We start from the raw sequence: 20,331 nt of genomic DNA, 5'->3' as shown, positions 1-20,331 counted from the left end.
CCATTTATTTGTCTTCTTCCATTTCTTTTTTCAATGTCATATTTTTCAGAGTACAGAACATTCACTTCCTTGGTCAAATATATTCCTGGGCATGTAATTGAATAATTGTAAATTATTTTTAAATTCTTTGTTCTAAAGGGTGGGGAAAAATGTAATTGTAATGTATACATGTAAGGATAACTTGATCCCCTTGCTGTACAATGGGAAAATAAAAAAAAAATTCTACCAAAAAAATAAATTCTTTGTTCTGATAGTTCCTTATGTGTATAAAAAAGCAACAGAATTCTGTATATTGATTTTGTATCTTGCAAATTTACTGAATTAATTATGATTTCCAATAGTTTTTCAGTGGAGTCTTTCTGTATATAGTTTCATGTCATCTGCAAATAGTGACAGCTTTACTTCTTATCTGTCAATATACACCTTTCAATGTGAACGCATTTTATCTCTTTTTTGCCTGATTGCTATAGTGAGGACTTCCAATATTATATTGAGTAAAACTGGCAATAGTGGGCATCCTTGTCTTGTTCCTGATCCTAGAGGAAACTATTTCATCTATTCACCATTGAGTACATGTTAGATGTATATTTTTCATATGTAGCCTTTATTGTATAGATATGTTCCCTCTATGCCCACTTTATTGGGAGTGTTTTTTTTTTTGATAAGTGGGTGTTAGAATTTGTCAAATACTTTCTCGTCACTATTGATATGCTCATATAATTTTTTATCCTTCATTTTGTTAATGTGTCAGATCACATTGATTTATTTGTGAATATTGAACCTTACTTGTATCCCTGGAACAAATCCACTTGATCATGATGTATGGTCTTTTAGAGAATTGTTGGATTCAGATTGCTAATATTTGTTGAGTGTTTTTTCACCTATGTTCATCAGTGATATTGGCCTGGAATTTTCTTTTTTCTGTGGTGTCTTTATCTGGTTTTGGTCTTAGGGTAATGCTGGCCTCATTTAATGAATTTGAAAGTTATCCTTCCTCTTCTATTTTTAGAAGATTTTGAGAAGAATTGGTATAAATTCTTTTTTGTCTGTTTGGTAGAATTCACCTGTGAAGCTGTCTGGTCCTGGAAGTTTGATGGAATTTTTTTATTACTGAATCAATTTCATTACTGGTCATCAGTCTGTTCAGCTTTTCTAGTTCTTCCTGATTCGGTCCTAAAATAGTTATGTTTCTAAGAATTAATCTATTTATTCTAGGTTGTCCAGTTTGTTAGCATAAATTTTTTTCACAGTAATGTCTTATACTTTGTATTCCTGTGTTGTGAGCTATAATTTTGCTTCTTTCATTTCTCATTTTATGTATTTGGGCCCTCTCTTCTTCTTGATGAGTCCAGGAAAATTTTTAACACTTTTGTTTATCTTTTCAAAGAGCATGTTCTAGTTTCATTAATCTTTTCTAAAATTTTTAGTCTTTATTTCATTTCATTCCACTCTAATCTTTATTATTTCCTTCCTCCTACCAATATTGGGCTTTGTTCTTTTTCTACATCCTTTAGGTGTAAGATTATATTATTGATTTGTGATTTTTCTTATTTCTAGAGTTAATGTGTCACTGTAAACCTTCCATTTGGAACTGCTTTTGCTGCAACCCATAGATTATAGAACACTGCTTTTGCTGCAACCGATAGATTATGGAACATTTTGTCTCTAGGTGTTTTATGAAGTTTCTCCTTGATTTATTTTCTTCCTTTTCTTCCTTCCTTCCTTTCTTTCTTTTTTGTCTTTTTAGTGCCACACCCATGGCATTTGGAAGGTCCCAGGCTAGGAGTCAAATTGTAGCTGTAGTTGCTGGCCTATACCACAGTCACAGCAATGCCAGATCCGAGCCATATCTGTAACCTACACCACAGCTCACAGCAATGCCAGATCTTTAACCCACTGATCAGGGCCAGGGAGCAAACCTGTGTCCTCATGGATACTAGTCTGGTTCACTACCACTAAGCCACAATAGGAATTCCCCTCCTTGGTTTCTTCATTGACACATTGGTTAGTAGTAACACCTTTAGCTTCTACATGTTCATGATTTTTTCCAGTTTTCTTCTTGTAATTGATTTCTAGTTATATTTTATGGTCAGAAAAGATGCTTCATATGATTTCAATCTACCTGAATTTACTTAAATTTGTGGCCTAACATTTGAACTATTATTGAGAATGTTCCATGTGAACTTAAACATGTATTCTATTGTTATGGGGAGGAAAGTTCTGAATATGTCTATTAAGCCCATCTGATATAATGTGTCTTTTAAAGTGGATATTTCCTTATATATTTTCTGTCTTGATGATCTATCCATTAAAGAATTTAAGGCATTAAACTTGCCTACTATTATGTATTACCATCCATATAACCATTTATGTCTCAATATTTGCTTTACTTATTTAGGTGCCCCTATTTTGTTGCACATATATTTATAGTTGTTATATTTTCTTGTTGAATTGATAACTTTATTATTATGCAACATCTCTCTTTGTCTCTTGTTAGAATCTTTGTTTTAAAGTCTCTTTTTCTGGCTCAGTGGTTAATGAACCCAACTAGGATCCATGAGGATGTGGGTTCAAACCCTGGCCTTGCTCAGTGCGTTAAAGATCCTATACTGCCATGAGCTGTGGTATAGGTTGCAGAGGTGGCTTGGATCTGGTGTTGCTGTGACTGTGGTGTAGGCTGGCAGATGCAGCTCTAATTCAACCCCTAGCCTGGAAACTTCCATGTGCTGCAGGTGAAGCCCAAAAAAAAGACAAAACAAATAAAAAAATAAAAATAAAGTCTCTTTTTCTATTTTTATTGCTGCTTCATCTTTATTTCCATTTTTATATGCATAGAAAAAAATTTTACCACTTCACCTGTAGTTTGTGTGTGTCTTAAAATAAAACTGAGTTTCTTTTATTTTTTTTATTTTTTTTTTGTTATTGTTGTTGTTGTTGTTGTTGCTATTTCTTGGGCCGCTCCCGCGGCATATGGAGGTTCCCAGGCTAGGGGTCCAATCGGAGCTGTAGCCACCGGCCTACGCCAGAGCCACAGCAATGCGGGATCCGAGCCGCGTCTGCAACCTACACCACAGCTCAAGGCAACGCCGGATCGTTAACCCACTGAGCAAGGGCAGGGACCGAACCCGCAACCTCATGGTTCCTAGTCGGATTCGTTAACCACTGTGTCACGACGGGAACTCTTCTTTTAGGTACTATGTTTTTTTTAAATTTATTTAGCCACTCTAGGCCTTTGACATGCAGATTTAGTCCACTTACATTTAAAGTAGGTATTGATACTTATGTATTTACTGCAATTTTAATTGTTTTCCAGTTATTTCTGTACTTCTATTCTGTTCCTATTATTCTCTTATTCTCTTCTTTTCTTATTTGATGATTTACTTTAATGTTATGTTAAATTTCTTTCTCTTTATTTTTGCGTATGGGTTACAGATTTCTTTTTGTTTGTCATCCTCTCCAGCATTTCTTTTTTGTGGACTTATTAACTATTGCTATTCTGAGTGGTGTGAGGTGGTATCTCATGGTAGTTTTGATTTGCATGCTTAATGACTTAAATATAAGATAAGACACCATCAAACTCCTGGAAGAGAACACAGGCAAATCATTCTCTGGCATCAGCCTTACAAATGTTTTCTCAGGTCAGTCTCCCAAAGCAACTGAAATAAAAGCAGAAATACACCAGTGGGACATAATCAAACTGACAAGCTTTTGCACAGCAAAGGAAACAAACAAACAGAAGAAAAAACACAAAAGGATAACTTACAGAGTGGGAGAAAATAGTTTCAAATGGCGCAACTGACAAGGGCTTAATCTCTAAAATATACAAACAACTTATAACAGCAAAAAAACCTAACAACCCAATTCAAAAATGGGCAAAAGACCTGAATAGACATTTCTCCAAGGAAGATATAAAGATGGCCAACAAGCACATGAAAAACTGCTCAACATCACTGATTATTAGTGAGATGATCTATTTCTTCTTGATTCAGTTTTGGAGGCCATAAGTCTTTAAAAAGCTGTCCATTTCTTCTAGCTTGTCAAATATGTTGGCATATAATTGTTCATTGTACTCTTTTTTTTTTGTATTTCTGCTGTATGCATTGTTGTTTCTCCTTTTTCATTTCTTATTTTGTTTATTTGGGTGTTTTCTCTCCTCTTATTGGTGCATCTGGCCAGAGGTTTGTCAATTTTGCTTACCTTTTCAAAGAACCAGCTCTTGGTTTTATTGATTTTTTTCTATTGTTCTTTGAATCTTTGTTTTATTGATTTCTTTCTGATCTTTATGTTTTCCTTCCTTCTCCTGAATTTAGGTTTTGTTTGTTCTTTTCCTAATTCATTTAGGTGGTGGGTCAAGTTGTCAATTTGAGATTTTTCTTCCTTTTTGAAGAAGGCCTGCATCACTCTGAATTTCCCTCTGAGCACTGCTTTTGTGGCATCTCGTAGATTTTGAGTGGTTGTGTCTTCATTATCATTTGTCTTGAGGTATTTTTCTTTGGTCTTTTCCTTTTAGGGCTGCACCTGCAGCATATGCAGTTTTCCAGGCTGGGTGTCTAGTCGGAGCTACAGCTGCCAGCTGATATCAGAGCCATAGCAATGCCAGATCTGAGCCGGGTCTGTGACCTACACCACAACTCACAGCAATGCTGGATCCTTAACCCACTGAGTGAGGCCAGGGATAGAACCCACAACCTCATGGTTCCTAGTCAGATTTGTTTCTGCTGCACCATCTAGGAACTCCTTGAGGTATTTTTTAATTTCCTTCTTGATTTCCTCATTGACCCATTTGTTTTTAGTAGCATGTTGTTTAGTTTCCATGTAGTTAGTTTTTTCTCATTTCTTTTCCTGTGGTTGATTTCTAGTTTCATGCCACTGTGGTCCAGAAGATACTTGAAATAATTTCTATACTCTTAAATTTGTTGAGGTTAGCTTTGTGCCCCAGTATGTGATTGATCCTTGAGTATATTCCATGTTCACTTGAGAAGAATGTATATTCTGCTTTTTCTGATGTAATGTCCTGAAAATGTTGATTCAATCTAACTTTCCTAGTGTGTCATTTAGTACCTCTGTTGTCTTCTTGGTTTTCTGTCTGGAGAATCTGTCCATTGATGTGACTGCAGTATTAAAATATCCTACTATTATGGTATTCCCATCAGTTTATCCTTTTATGTCTGTTAGTATTTGTTGTATATATCTGGGTGCTCCTATGTTAGGGGTATATATATTGGCAATTGTAACATCCTCTTCTTGAATGGGTTCTTTTACCATTAAATAGTGCCCTTCTTTGTCTTTCTTTATGGCTTTCACTTTAAAGTCTATTTTGTCTGATATGAGTATTGTAATTCCTTTTTTGTCTCTTCCATTGGCATCAAATATCTTTTCCCATCCCTTTCCTTTCAGTTTATATATGTCCTTTCCCTATTGTGAGCCTCTTGTAATCAGCATATTGTAGGGTCTGGTTTTTATTAATCCCATCTGCCACTCTATGTCTTTTGATTGGAGCATTCAGTCTATTGACTTTTTTTTTTTTTTTTGTCTTTTTGCTATTTCTTTGGGCTGCTCCCGCGGCATATGGAGGTTCCCAGGCTAGGGGTCGAATCGGAGCCATAGCCACTGGACTACGCCAGAGCCACAGCAACGCGGGATCCGAGCCGCGTCTGCAACCTACACCACAGCTCACGGCAATGCAGGATCGTTAACCCACTGAGCAAGGGCAGGGATCGAACCCGCAACCTCCTGGTTCCTAGTCGGATTCACTAACCACTGCGCCACGACAGGAACTCCCAGTCTATTGACTTTTAACGTAATTATTTTAAATGTGTATTTATTACCATTTTAAACCTTGTCTTCCTTTTGATTATGTGTTTCTCCTTTGTTCCTTTCTTTTTTTGTTGGATGATTTCATTTCATTTTATGCTTGTGCCCTCCTTTTTTTTTTTTTTTTTTTTTAGTAGTTGTGAATGTATTTTTTGGTTTTGATTTGTGGTTGCCCTGTTTTTCAAGTCTGTTCCCCTCTTCTTATATCTGTTTGCTTTAGCCTCATCGTCATATATGCTCACATCCTGAAAAAAAAAATTCTACTTTTTCTTACTTTCCTTACACATATTTATTATATTGATGTTCCCCCCTTTTTTAACATTTTCGTGTTTATTCTTTACTGTTACTTTTCTTTATCCTTGCTTTAACACTGGGGTTTTTTTCTTTTTCTTTTTCCTTTTAGATCTGTATACAGGCTTATTTAAGTGCTTACTTTCCAATTGTGATTTCCTCTATCTTATTACTTCTTACTTTTTATTTAGAAGAGCTGCATCAGTATTTCTTTTACACAATAGTTAGTATTGCTGTATCCTTTTAGTTTTTGTTTATTGGAAAAATTCTTTATCTTTTCCTTCTATTTTAAATGATATCTTTGTTGGGTAGAGTATTGTAGGCTGCAAATTTTTCCCTTTGAAGTGGAAGTGGCAGGGTGTGTCATTCCCAGGGGAGTGAGAGGAACAATGGATGGTGCTTAGTTGCGGTGCCGTCCTTTGTACCGACCTCTGAGGCAACTGGGGCCATATGTGGTGCCTGTTCATGGTATTGTACCATGCCCATCTCTGGATGTTTTCCCCCACCACCTGTAGACCATGGAAAAGGTGGCCCATCACACTTGGCCCATGTAGGAGGCCCTTCCACCTCTAACCTATGTAAGAGGGGCCCATCCCCCATTGCCTGTGTAAGAAGCACCTAGCTACCTGTAGCTCCACCCTGAGAATCCCTGAGTGCTCAGAGAAAGATATTACTACAGAAGTCCAACCCTCCCCCTCTTGCCCTCCCCAACAATGGTGCCTTGCTTCTCCTGTGGGTCCAATCCTCCTCCCAGGTTTCCTTGGCTGTGGCACTGTGCTCCCCAGCCCCTGGTGCACTGCTCTCTAGTCCTTAGGTTGTCTCCACACAACCAACCCTAGTGTTCTCCCTGGAACTAACCACTGGAGCCTAAGTCTCAGTGACCAGCCCCCTTCTGAATGTCTCAGGCTGTGGCATGCTGGGAGATGGTACTGATGATTTGTGCAGCTCTCTCTGTTTTGCCCTCCTCAATCCAGCTGCTATGCTTTTCTCCACGGCTTTGCAGTTCCTCTATCTTGGTAGATCTCCACATAAGTTTGGTGGTTTCCCAGGGTTTGGGTCCCTTTCCTCTTTCACTGCTCCCTCTCAGGATTGCCAGTCCCATCTGTTTCCTTTTCTTTTTCTCTCTTTTTTTCCTTTTGTTCTACCCAGTTTCTTGCCCCTTTTGGTGGTTTAAGGTCTTCTGCCAGTGTTCATAGATATTCTGTGTGACTCACTCTACGTATAGATGGGGTTTTTTTGATGTGTTTGTGAGTGAAGTTGAATGCAACTTCTTACTCCCCCATCTTGATTCTGCCCTCTCCTTCATACATGTTCTTATTTCTTCTTATGGCTTTCACTCTTTCTTTCTTTCTTTCTTTCTTTCTTTCTTTCTTTCTTTCTTTCTTTCTTTCTTTCTTTCTCTTTCTTTTTGCCTTTCCCATGGCATGAGTAAGTTCCTAGGCCATGGAAAATATCCATGCCACAGCTGCAGCTTGCACCATAGCTGCAGCAATGCTAGATCCTTAACCTGCTGCACCACCAGGGAAATTCCATAGCTTTTACTTTTTCACTTAAAGAAGATCCATTCACATTTCTTATAGCATCAGTTTTCTGGCAATATATTCTTTTTCTTCTTCTTTTTTTAAAACTCTGTCTCTCCTCTAATTCTGAATGTTAACCTTGCTGAGTAGAATGTCCTTTGCTGTAGTTGTTTTCCCTTTCACTTTAAATATCATACCAATCCCCTTTGTCCAGCAAAGTTTCTGTTGAAAATCAACTCAGAGTCATGTGGGGTTTCCTTAAATGTGATCCTTTGTTTTTCCTTTGCTGTCTTTAAACTTTTCTCTTTAAGTTTTGCCATTTTAATTAGAAAATGCTTTGGCGAGGATCTCTTTTGGTTTATTTTGTTTACAACTTTCTGTGATTCCTGAACCTGGATATCTGTTTCCTTTGCCAGGTTAGGGGAATTTTCATCTATTACTTCATCAAATACATATTCTGCACCTTTCTCTATATCTTCTCCTCTGAGATCCCTGTAATGCTAATATTAGTATGCTTGATATTATCCAGAGGTACTTTAAGCTATTCTCATTTTGATGTTCTGGTCAGGTGATTTCCACTATTCTGCCTTCCAGGTCACTTATGCATTCTTCTCTATGACATAGTCTGGTGTTAGTTCACTCTAGTGTATTTTTCATTTCACTTATTGTATTCTCCATCTCTGACTGTTCTTTTTTTTATTTTCTAATTCTCTGTTGAAGTTCTCACTGTGTTCCTCTATTCTTCTCCCAAATTCTTTGAGCATTTTTATGGCAATTTCTCTGAAGTCTTTAAGAGTTAAATCACTTATCTCTCTTTCACTAGGTCTTTTTCAGGAGTCTTATCTTGTTCTTTTGTTTGGAACATATTTCCTATGTATCCTCATTTTGTGTGACTTTCTCGGTTTGTCTATAGAAATTTAGGTGAAACAGTTGCCCCTGCCAATCTTAAAGATATGTCTTTCTGTAGGAGTATCCATATGCAGATTGTGTGTGTCCAGTGGCTTTGTTGGAAGGGATGGACCTGAAGGAAGAATAGGCTGGCCTTCTCCTGGAGCACACTTTATAGAGGGCAAGCTGTAGCTGGAGGGGTTAGAGATGAAGCCTGGAATAGGCCAATCTTTCTCCTGGATTGTGCTGGTGACTACAACCTTGGTGGGGTGGGGAAGGAGCGTTCAAGTTAGAATGGCTACAGCTGAGGCCCAGTGCACTCTGTGGCTTTTCCTGTGGTGTGTGAGGGCCTTTGTCTGGGAAGATTTTGGTGCTTGGAGCTGGAGGCCAGTGTGCCTGGGGGGAATCCTGGGACAGCCTTGGCAAACTAGCTAGAGTTCCAGCCCTTTTTTAGTCTGCTGCTCAGCACTGGGACTGGAAATAAGTTTATGCATTAACTACTATAAGAGCAGAGTCTTAGTTTCCTACTGGTCTCTGTCTCTCAGTCATAAACTCTGTTTATTTCAAAGCCAGTTTAATGTTCTAGTCATCTTGATTCTGGGCCCCAGGGCTGGGATGCCCAATACAGGGCTCAAATCCTTCACTCTTAGGGAAGAGTTCTGAATTTGTGATATCCTCTTTTTCTTTTGGGTCACTACTGGGGGTATGTGTCAAGATTGCTTCTCTTCCTCCCCTACCAGTCTTGCTAAGTTTTTAAAAATTTGTATTCTTAGTTGTTCTACAATGATGCTCTGTTAGGCTTTAGGTTGTCCTCAAAGAGTGTTGTTCTATGTGTAGTTGTAGTTTCAGTGTGTTTGTCGGGGGAGATGAGCTTAGGGTCTTCACATTATGCCATTTTGATCCTTCTGCTTAAATAGTTTTTTATTATGGTAAAATTTACATAGAATACAGTTAACAATTTTTATTTTTCAAAATTGTGATAAATACACATTACATGAAAGTTATAATCTTAAGCACTTTTCATTTATTTATTTTTGGCCATGTGCATGGCATGCATAAGTTCCTGGGCCAGAGATCAAACTCAAGTGGTGGCAGTAACCTGAGCCACAGCAGTGACAATGCCAAGCCCTTAACCACTAGGCCACCAGGGAACTCATATTCCAACTACTTAGTTTTCAGTTCAGTAGTGCTAAATGCGTTCACATTGTTGTAAAACCAATCTTCTGAATGCTTTCCTCTTGCAAAATTGGAACTCTGTACCATATAAGAACAATTCTTCATTCCCTTTTTCCTACAGCCCCAGGCAATCATCCTTATACTTTCTATATGTGTGAATTTGACTACTCTAGGTGGCATATATAAGTGGAAACATACAGCATTTATATTTTTGTAACTTATTTTACTTAGTGTAATGTCTTGAAAGTGAAGTCATGTTGTAACACATGCTTGAATTTAATTCCTTTTTAAGACTGAGTAATATTCCAGTATATGTGTATCTATTCATCAATTGATGGACACTTGAGTTGCTTTCATTTCTTGGCTATTGTGAATAATGCTGCTATGTCACATCTCTTCAAGACCCTGGTTTCAATTCTTTTGGGTGTATACCCAGAAGTAGAATTACTGGATTGTATGGTACTTTATTTTAAAAATTTTTGTAGCTCTACCATATTTTTTTCCTTGATACCTACATCATTTTACATTCCTACAAACAGTGCAAAGCTGTTCCAGTTTCTCCACATTATCACCAACACTTATTTTCTGTTTTTTTTTTAATACTAGTATGTGAGTTGGTACCTTATTGTGGTTTGATTTGCATTTACCCAATAACTAGTGATGTTGTACATCTTCTCTTGTAGTTTTTAGCCACTTGTATATGTTCTTTGGAGAAATGTCTAATCAAGTCCCTTGTCCATTTTTTTTTTGGTCTTTTTATGGCCAAACTCATGGAATTTGGAATTTCCAAGGCTAGGGGTCAAATCAGAGCTACAACTGCTGGCCTACACCTCAACCACAGCAATGTGGGATCTGAGCTGCATCTGCAACCTACACCACAGTGAACAGCAATACTGGGGAGCACAGTGCCACAGCCAAGGAAACCTGGGAGGAGGATTGGACCCACAGGAGAAGCAAGGCACCATTGTTGGGGAGGGCAAGAGGGGGAGGGTTGGACTTCTGTAGTAATATCTTTCTCTGAGCACTCAGGGATTCTCAGGGTGGAGCTACAGGTAGCTAGGTGCTTCTTACACAGGCAATGGGGGATGGGCCCCTCTTACATAGGTTAGAGGTGGAAGGGCCTCCTACATGGGCCAAGTGTGATGGGCCACCTTTTCCATGGTCTACAGGTGGTGGGGGAAAACATCCAGAGATGGGCATGGTACAATACCATGAACAGGCACCACATATGGCCCCAGTTGCCTCAGAGGTCGGTACAAAGGACGGCACCGCAACTAAGCACCATCCATTGTTCCTCTCACTCCCCTGGGAATGACACACCCTGCCACTTCCACTTCAAAGGGAAAAATTTGCAGCCTACAATACTCTACCCAACAAAGATATCATTTAAAATAGAAGGAAAAGATAAAGAATTTTTCCAATAAACAAAAACTAAAAGGATACAGCAATACTAACTATTGTGTAAAAGAAATACTGATGCAGCTCTTCTAAATAAAAAGTAAGAAGTAATAAGATAGAGGAAATCACAATTGGAAAGTAAGCACTTAAATAAGCCTGTATACAGATCTAAAAGGAAAAAGAAAAAGAAAAAAACCCCAGTGTTAAAGCAAGGATAAAGAAAAGTAACAGTAAAGAATAAACACGAAAATGTTAAAAAAGGGGGGAACATCAATATAATAAATATGTGTAAGGAAAGTAAGAAAAAGTAGAATTTTTTTTTTCAGGATGTGAGCATATATGACGATGAGGCTAAAGCAAACAGATATAAGAAGAGGGGAACAGACTTGAAAAACAGGGCAACCACAAATCAAAACCAAAAAATACATTCACAACTACTAAAAAAAAAAAAAAAAAAAAAAGGAGGGCACAAGCATAAAATGAAATGAAATCATCCAACAAAAAAAGAAAGGAACAAAGGAGAAACACATAATCAAAAGGAAGACAAGGTTTAAAATGGTAATAAATACACATTTAAAATAATTACGTTAAAAGTCAATAGACTGGGAGTTCCTGTCGTGGCGCAGTGGTTAGTGAATCCGACTAGGAACCAGGAGGTTGCGGGTTCGATCCCTGCCCTTGCTCAGTGGGTTAACGATCCTGCATTGCCGTGAGCTGTGGTGTAGGTTGCAGACGCGGCTCGGATCCCGCGTTGCTGTGGCTCTGGCGTAGTCCAGTGGCTATGGCTCCGATTCGACCCCTAGCCTGGGAACCTCCATATGCCGCGGGAGCAGCCCAAAGAAATAGCAAAAAGACAAAAAAAAAAAAAAAAGTCAATAGACTGAATGCTCCAATCAAAAGACATAGAGTGGCAGATGGGATTAATAAAAACCAGACCCTACAATATGCTGATTACAAGAGGCTCACAATAGGGAAAGGACATATATAAACTGAAAGGAAAGGGATGGGAAAAGATATTTGATGCCAATGGAAGAGACAAAAAAGGAATTACAATACTCATATCAGACAAAATAGACTTTAAAGTGAAAGCCATAAAGAAAGACAAAGAAGGGCACTATTTAATGGTAAAAGAACCCATTCAAGAAGAGGATGTTACAATTGCCAATATATATACCCCTAACATAGGAGCACCCAGATATATACAACAAATACTAACAGACATAAAAGGATAAACTGATGGGAATACCATAATAGTAGGATATTTTAATACTGCAGTCACATCAATGGACAGATTCTCCAGACAGAAAACCAAGAAGACAACAGAGGTACTAAATGACACACTAGGAAAGTTAGATTGAATCAACATTTTCAGGACATTACATCAGAAAAAGCAGAATATACATTCTTCTCAAGTGAACATGGAATATACTCAAGGATCAATCACATACTGGGGCACAAAGCTAACCTCAACAAATTTAAGAGTATAGAAATTATTTCAAGTATCTTCTGGACCACAGTGGCATGAAACTAGAAATCAACCACAGGAAAAGAAATGAGAAAAAACTAACTACATGGAAACTAAACAACATGCTACTAAAAACAAATGGGTCAATGAGGAAATCAAGAAGGAAATTAAAAAATACCTCAAGGAGTTCCTAGATGGTGCAGCAGAAACAAATCTGACTAGGAACCATGAGGTTGTGGGTTCTATCCCTGGCCTCACTCAGTGGGTTAAGGATCCAGCATTGCTGTGAGTTGTGGTGTAGGTCACAGACCCGGCTCAGATCTGGCATTGCTATGGCTCTGATATCAGCTGGCAGCTGTAGCTCCGACTAGACACCCAGCCTGGAAAACTGCATATGCTGCAGGTGCAGCCCTAAAAGGAAAAGACCAAAGAAAAATACCTCAAGACAAATGATAATGAAGACACAACCACTCAAAATCTACGAGATGCCACAAAAGCAGTGCTCAGAGGGAAATTCAGAGTGATGCAGGCCTTCTTCAAAAAGGAAGAAAAATCTCAAATTGACAACTTGACCCACCACCTAAATGAATTAGGAAAAGAACAAACAAAACCTAAATTCAGGAGAAGGAAGGAAAACATAAAGATCAGAAAGAAATCAATAAAACAAAGATTCAAAGAACAATAGAAAAAAATCAATAAAACCAAGAGCTGGTTCTTTGAAAAGGTAAGCAAAATTGACAAACCTCTGGCCAGATGCACCAATAAGAGGAGAGAAAACACCCAAATAAACAAAATAAGAAATGAAAAAGGAGAAACAACAATGCATACAGCAGAAATACAAAAAAAAAAGAGTACAATGAACAATTATATGCCAACATATTTGACAAGCTAGAAGAAATGGACAGCTTTTTAAAGACTTATGGCCTCCAAAACTGAATCAAGAAGAAATAGATCATCTCACTAATAATCAGTGATGTTGAGCAGTTTTTCATGTGCTTGTTGGCCATCTTTATATCTTCCTTGGAGAAATGTCTATTCAGGTCTTTTGCCCATTTTTGAATTGGGTTGTTAGGTTTTTTTGCTGTTATAAGTTGTTTGTATATTTTAGAGATTAAGCCCTTGTCAGTTGCGCCATTTGAAACTATTTTCTCCCACTCTGTAAGTTATCCTTTTGTGTTTTTTCTTCTGTTTGTTTGTTTCCTTTGCTGTGCAAAAGCTTGTCAGTTTGATTATGTCCCACTGGTGTATTTCTGCTTTTATTTCAGTTGCTTTGGGAGACTGACCTGAGAAAACATTTGTAAGGCTGATGCCAGAGAATGATTTGCCTGTGTTCTCTTCCAGGAGTTTGATGGTGTCTTATCTTATATTTAAGTCATTAAGCATGCAAATCAAAACTACCATGAGATACCACCTCACACCACTCAGAATAGCAATAGTTAATAAGTCCACAAAAAAGAAATGCTGGAGAGGATGTGGAGAAAAGGGAACCCTCCTGCACTTTTGGTGGGAATGTAAGCTGATACAACCACTATGGAGAACACGTTAGAAGTATCTTAGGGAACTATACATACAACTACCTTATGACCCAGCAATCCCACTCTTGGGCATGTATCCGGACAAAACTTTCCTTGAAAAAGACACATACACCCGCGTGTTCATTGTGGCACTATTCACAATAGCCAAGACATGGAAACAACCCAAATGCCCATGACAGATGATTGGATTAGGAAGGTGTGGTATATGTACACAATGGAATACTACTTAGCCATAAAAAAGAATGAAATGCCATTTGCAGCAACATGGATGGAACTAGAGACTCTCATACTGAGTGAAGTAAGTCAGAAAGAGAAAGACAAATACCATGTGATATCACTTATATCTGGAATCTAATATGGGACACAAATGAACCTTACTACCGGAAATAAACTCATGGACTTGGAGAATAGGCTTGTGGTTGCCAAGGGGGAAGGGGAGGGAGTGGGATGGTTGGGGTGCTAGGGGTTAATAGATGCATACTATTGCTTTTGGAATGGATTACCAGTGAGATCCTGCTGTGTAGCACTGAGAACTATGTCTAGGCACTTATGATGGAGCATGAAAATATGAGAAAAAAGAATGTGTACATGAATGTGTAACTGGGTCACCATGCTGTACAACAGAAAACTGACAGAACACTGTAAACTGGCTATAATGGATAAAAAATTAAAAAATATATACAATTCAATGAAAAAAAAAAACAAAGAAGAAATAGATCAACTGAACAGACCAATCACTAGAAATGTAATTGAATATGTAATAAAAACACCTCCTGTGAGTAAAATTCCATGACCCAGATGGCTTCACAGCCAACTTCTACCAAACATACAAAAAGAAACTTATACCTATCCTCCTTGGTGTTCCAAAATGTTGAAAAAGAAGGAACACCCCCAAAGACATTCTACGATGCCACCATCACCCTAATTCCAAAACCATACAAAGATACCACCAAAAAAGAAAACTATCGACCAATATCTTTGATGAACATAGATGCAAAAATTTTCAACAAAATTTACCCAACCGAATCCCACAACATATAAAAGAGATCGTACACCATGACCAAGTGGGATTCATCCCAGATGCACAAGGATGGCCCAACATATGCAAATCAATCAACATCATACAGCACATTAACAAAAGAAAAGTGAAAAACCACATGATCATCTCAATAGATGCCAAAAAAGCATTTGACAAAGTCCAACATTCATTCATGATCAAAATTCTTATCAAAGTGAGTATAGAGGGAATAATTTTTAACATTAAAAATCCATTTATGACAAACCCACAGCCAATATAATACTCAATGGAGTAAAGCTGAAAGCCTTCTCACTAAATTCTGGAACAAGACAAGGATGCCCACTCTCAACCACTTTTACTCAACATAGTATTGGAAGTCCTAGCCACAGCAATCAGACAAACAAAAGAAATAAAAGGTACCCAAATTGGAAGAGAAGAGGTAAAATTGGCACTGTATGCAAATGACATGATACTATATAGAGAAAAACCTAATGACTCAACACAAAAACTACTCCAACTGATCAACAAATTCAGCAAAGTAGCAGGATATAAGATTAACATTCAGAAATCAGTTGCATTTCTGTGTACTAACAATGAAATATTAGAAAAGGAATAATAAATACAATACCTTCTGAAAACACACCCCAAAAAATCAAATACCTGGGAATAAACCTGACCAAAGAGGTGAAAGACTTCTTATATGCTGAGAACTATAAAACATTAGTCAAGGAAATTAAAGAAGATGTAAAGAAATGGAAAGATATTCCACACTCCTGGGTTGGAAAAATTAATATTGTAAAAATGGCCATACTCCCCAAAGCTATCTACAGATTCAATGCAATTCCTATCAAATTACCCATGACATTTTTCACAGAACTAAAACAAACAAGCCAAAAATTTATATGGAACCACAGAAGACCCAGAATTGCCAAAGCAATCCTGAGGAATGAACACCAAGCAGGAGGCATAACTCTCCCAGACTTCAGGCAATACTATAAAGCCACAGTCATCAAGACAGTGTGGTACTGGTATCAAAACAGACAGACAGACCAATGGAACAGAACAGAGAACCCAGAAATAAACCCCGACTCCCATGGCCAATTAATCTTTGACAAAGGAGGCAAGAGCATGAAATGGGAAAAAGAGAGTCTTTTTAACAAGTGGTGCTGGGAAAACTGGACAGCTGCATGTAAATCCAAGAAACTGGAACACACACTTACATCATGCACAAAAATAAACTCAAAATGGTTTTAAAACTTTAATGTAAGACAAGACACTATCAAAAGCCTAGAAAAGAACACAGGCAAAACATTCTCTGATATCAACCTTACAAATGTTTTCTCAGGTCAGTCTCCTAAGGCAACAGAAATAAAAGCAAAAATAAACCAATGGGGCCTAATCAGATTGACAAGCTTTTGCACAGCAAAGCAAAGCATAGAAAAAAGACAACTTACAGAATGGGAGAAAATAGTTTCAAACGGTGCAACTGACAAGGGTTTAATCTCTAAAATATACAAACAACTTATACTATTCAACAGAAAAAAAGCCAACAATCCAGTTGAAAAATAGGCAAAAGACCTGAATAGACATTTCTCCAAAGATATACAGACGGCCAACAAGCACTTGAAACAATGCTCAACATAACTGATTATTAGAGAAATGAAAATCAAAACTACTATGAGGTACCACCTCACACCAGTCAGATTGGCCATCATTAATAAGTCCACAAACAACAAATACTGGATAAGGTGTGGAGAAAAGGGGATCCTCTGACAGTGCTGGGGGGAATGTATATTGTTACAACCACTATGGAAAACAGTATGGATGTACCTCAGAAAATGCAATAGAGAACTACCATATGACCCAGCAATCCCACTCCTGGGCATATACCCAGAGAAAACTTTCCTTGAAAAAGAAAATTGTTCATTGCAGCACTATTTACAAGAGCCAAGACATGGAAACATCCAAAATGCCCATTGACAGATAAAAGGATTAAGAAGATGTGGTACATATTTACAATGGAACACTACTCAGCCATAAAAAAATAACAAGATAATGCTATTTGCAGCAACATGGATGGAACTAGAGACTCTCATACTAAGTGAAGCAAGTTAGAAAGAGAAAGACAGCTACCATATAATATCACTTATATCTGTAATCTAATATATAGCACAATTGAAACTATTTGCAGAAAAGAAACGAACTCATATACATGGAGAACAGACTTGTGGTTGCCAAGCGGGAGGGGGAGGGATTGGGATGGACTGGAATTTGTGGTTAGTAGATGCAAACTATTGCTTTTGGAGTGGATAAGCAATGAGATCCTGTTGTATAGCACTGGGAACTATATCTAGCCACTTGTGATGGAACATGATGAAGGATAACATGAGAAAAATAATGTATATGTATGCATAACTGGGTCACTTTACTGTACAGCAGAAATTGGCAGAGCACTGTAAATCAACTATAATAGAAATTATAGAACTTTTTTTAAATTTTTTAAAAATAACTACACACAGACTGAAAATAAAAGGATAGAAAAATATGTTAAATGGAAATGGAAATGAAAAGAAAGCTAGTTTAGCAATACTTATATCAGACAAAATAGACTCTAAAACTCTGTCTATAACAAAAAACAAAGAAGGGACAGTACATGATGATAAGGTGGTTACTCCATGAAGAATATATTACCATTATAAACATATATTGATCTCACATGGAACCTGACACATATATAAAGCAAATATTTGAAGAAAATAATGGGAGAATTTGACAGTAAAACAACAAAAATAGGGGACTTTTATATCCCTTTTACATTTTGGGGAGAGCATTCAAATAAACAATCAAAAAGGAAACAATGACCTTAAATGATACATTAGACCAGATGGCTTAACAGATATCTACAGAATATTTCATCTAAAAACTGCAGAATATACATTCTTTTCAAATGCACAGGGTGATTCTCCAGAATAAATCACATTATAGGCCACAAAATAAATCTTAATAAATTTCACTGCTGAAATTTTATCAAGCATGTTTTTCAACTACAACAGTATGAAACTAGAAACTATTTATAGGGAGAAAACTGGGGAAATGTAGAAACTAAGCAACATGCTACTAAAAATCCAGTGGGTTGGAGTCCCGGTTGTGTTTCAGTGAGATAAGGACAAAATGTTGTCTCTGTAATGATGTTGGTTCACTCCCTGGCCTTAATCAGTGGATTAAGCCTCCAGAGTTGCTGTAAGCTGCAGCACAGTTCACAGATGCAGCTCAAATACAGTGTTGCCATGGCTGTGGTGGAGGGCCCAGCTGTGGCTCCAATTCAACCCCTGGCCAGGGAACTTCCATATGACAACATGTGGCCATAAAAAAAATGGAAAACCAATGAGTCAATGAAGAAATCAAATAGGAAACCCTAAAATACCTTGAGATGAATGAAAATGGGAAATAACTATTAAAAATAATAATAATAAAAATTTTTAAAGAAAATAACAACACATCTACCCAAAATCTATGAGATGAAGCAAAAGCCATTCTAAGGGGAAAGTACATAGCAATATAAGCCTACATAGGAAAAAAAAGGAAAAAGAAAAACTCAAATAAATAACCTAACTTTACACAAAAGGGATAAGGAAAAAAACAAAGCCCAAATGTAATATAAGGAAAGCAGTAATGAAGTTCAGAATGCAAATAAATAAAATGAGACCAAAAAAACAATATAAAAAACAAATGGAATTAAAGATGGTTTCTTGAAAAGATAAAATTGGTAAACTTTTATCCAGACTTATCAAGCAAAAAAAGAAAGAGGGCCTAAATAAAAATTAGAAGTGAAAGAGGAAGAGTTACAACAGATATCTCAGAAATTCAGGTAATAAAATTCTACTGAGGTGTCCGCCATCAGAGCCACTATTTTGAGGGAGTGAAACCAACACCTGCCTCAGCAGCAACAGTGCAGGGTGGAGGGTTTCTCTGGACAGAGCTGCTCCCACCAGTATACAGCATGGGGAATATCTTTGGAAACCTCTTCGAGGGCTTTTTTGACAAGAAAGAAATGCGCATTCTCATGGCAGGACTAGATGCTTCAGGAAAGACCACCATCCTGTACAAACTGGGGCTGGGTGAAATTGTGACCATAATTCCCACTATAGGCTTCTACGTGGAGACTGTGGAGTACAAGAACATAAGCTTCACCAGGTGGGACATGAGCAGCCAGGACAAGATCCAGCCTCTGTGGTGCTGCTACTTCCAGAACACGCAAGGGCTCATCTTTATGGTTCATGGTAATGGGAGTGTGTGAACGAAGACAAAGAGGAGCTCATGAGGATGCTGACAGAAGATTAACTCAGGGACACTGTTCTCCTTGTGTTTGCTAACAAACATGACCTCCCCAATGCCATGAATGCAGCCAAGATCCCTGACAGGCTGGGCCTATACCCTCTGCACCACAGGAACTGGTACATTCAGGCTACCTGTGCCACTAGCAAAGATGAGTTCTATAAGGGACTGGACTGGCTATCCATTCAGCTCTGGAACAAGAAGTGAGCTGTACCTCTCTCCCCTCACTCCCTCCTTCTACCTTCACTTTACTCTCATGTGGCAAACATGCCCCTGTGGTGTGTGTGCCAGAATCTGTCTCCATGGTGGGTCACAATATGTTTCACCATGCTGAAAATGTGTAGACACAGCCTGCAACTGAGTTGTTTAATGTAAATAGTTTTTGTTTCAAATGAGGCAGTTTCTGGTACTACCATGCAATATTACTTAGCTTTTTTTATTGTAAAAAGAAAATCAACCCACTGCTAGTATTGAAAAGGGATTTTAGGCACACAGGTCATCTAGAAGTTACTGTTCCAGACAGGTCCAATCTTTCTCCTATGAGCTTTAGCTCTGTGTTGAGATCATTTTGGTTGTTGGTTTTTAACCCAAACTCAGTGCATTTTTTAAAATAGTTACAAATACAAGATAAGGAGAACACACAGAAGGGAGAAATATGCCTAGTGTAGGTTCTGCAGTAATGGCCTAAGTTCAGTCCACCAGTGGTCTGTTTCCCATTGGGAACATGAAACAGGGCAAAACCTGCCATGACTCATTCTGGATGGTCACAGTGGGATCCCTGTGATTCACACTGTCTCAGGTCATCAAAGACCACATTGCATTTGTGCTTGTATTTGTGCTTACACAGCAGCCAATAAGATGGACAAAAGGCTTCAGCCACCACACTCAGAC

At 37.9% G+C, this 20,331-nt stretch overlaps 1 pseudogene; it reads left to right on the top strand.

Annotated features, from left to right (window-relative positions):
* Positions 1-19,105: 19,105 nt before the first annotated feature.
* LOC110257778 (ADP-ribosylation factor 1 pseudogene) lies at positions 19,106-19,647 on the top strand (annotated as a pseudogene).
* Positions 19,648-20,331: the final 684 nt, after the last annotated feature.

Source organism: Sus scrofa, chromosome X (assembly GCF_054392235.1).
Source record: "Sus scrofa isolate SSC_HxYL_T2T_F1_AM1 chromosome X, Sscrofa_HxYL_maternal_Yorkshire_Landrace_v2.0, whole genome shotgun sequence".
Classification (NCBI taxonomy): Eukaryota; Metazoa; Chordata; class Mammalia; order Artiodactyla; family Suidae; genus Sus; species Sus scrofa.
This window is presented reverse-complemented; position numbering and strand designations above follow the sequence as displayed.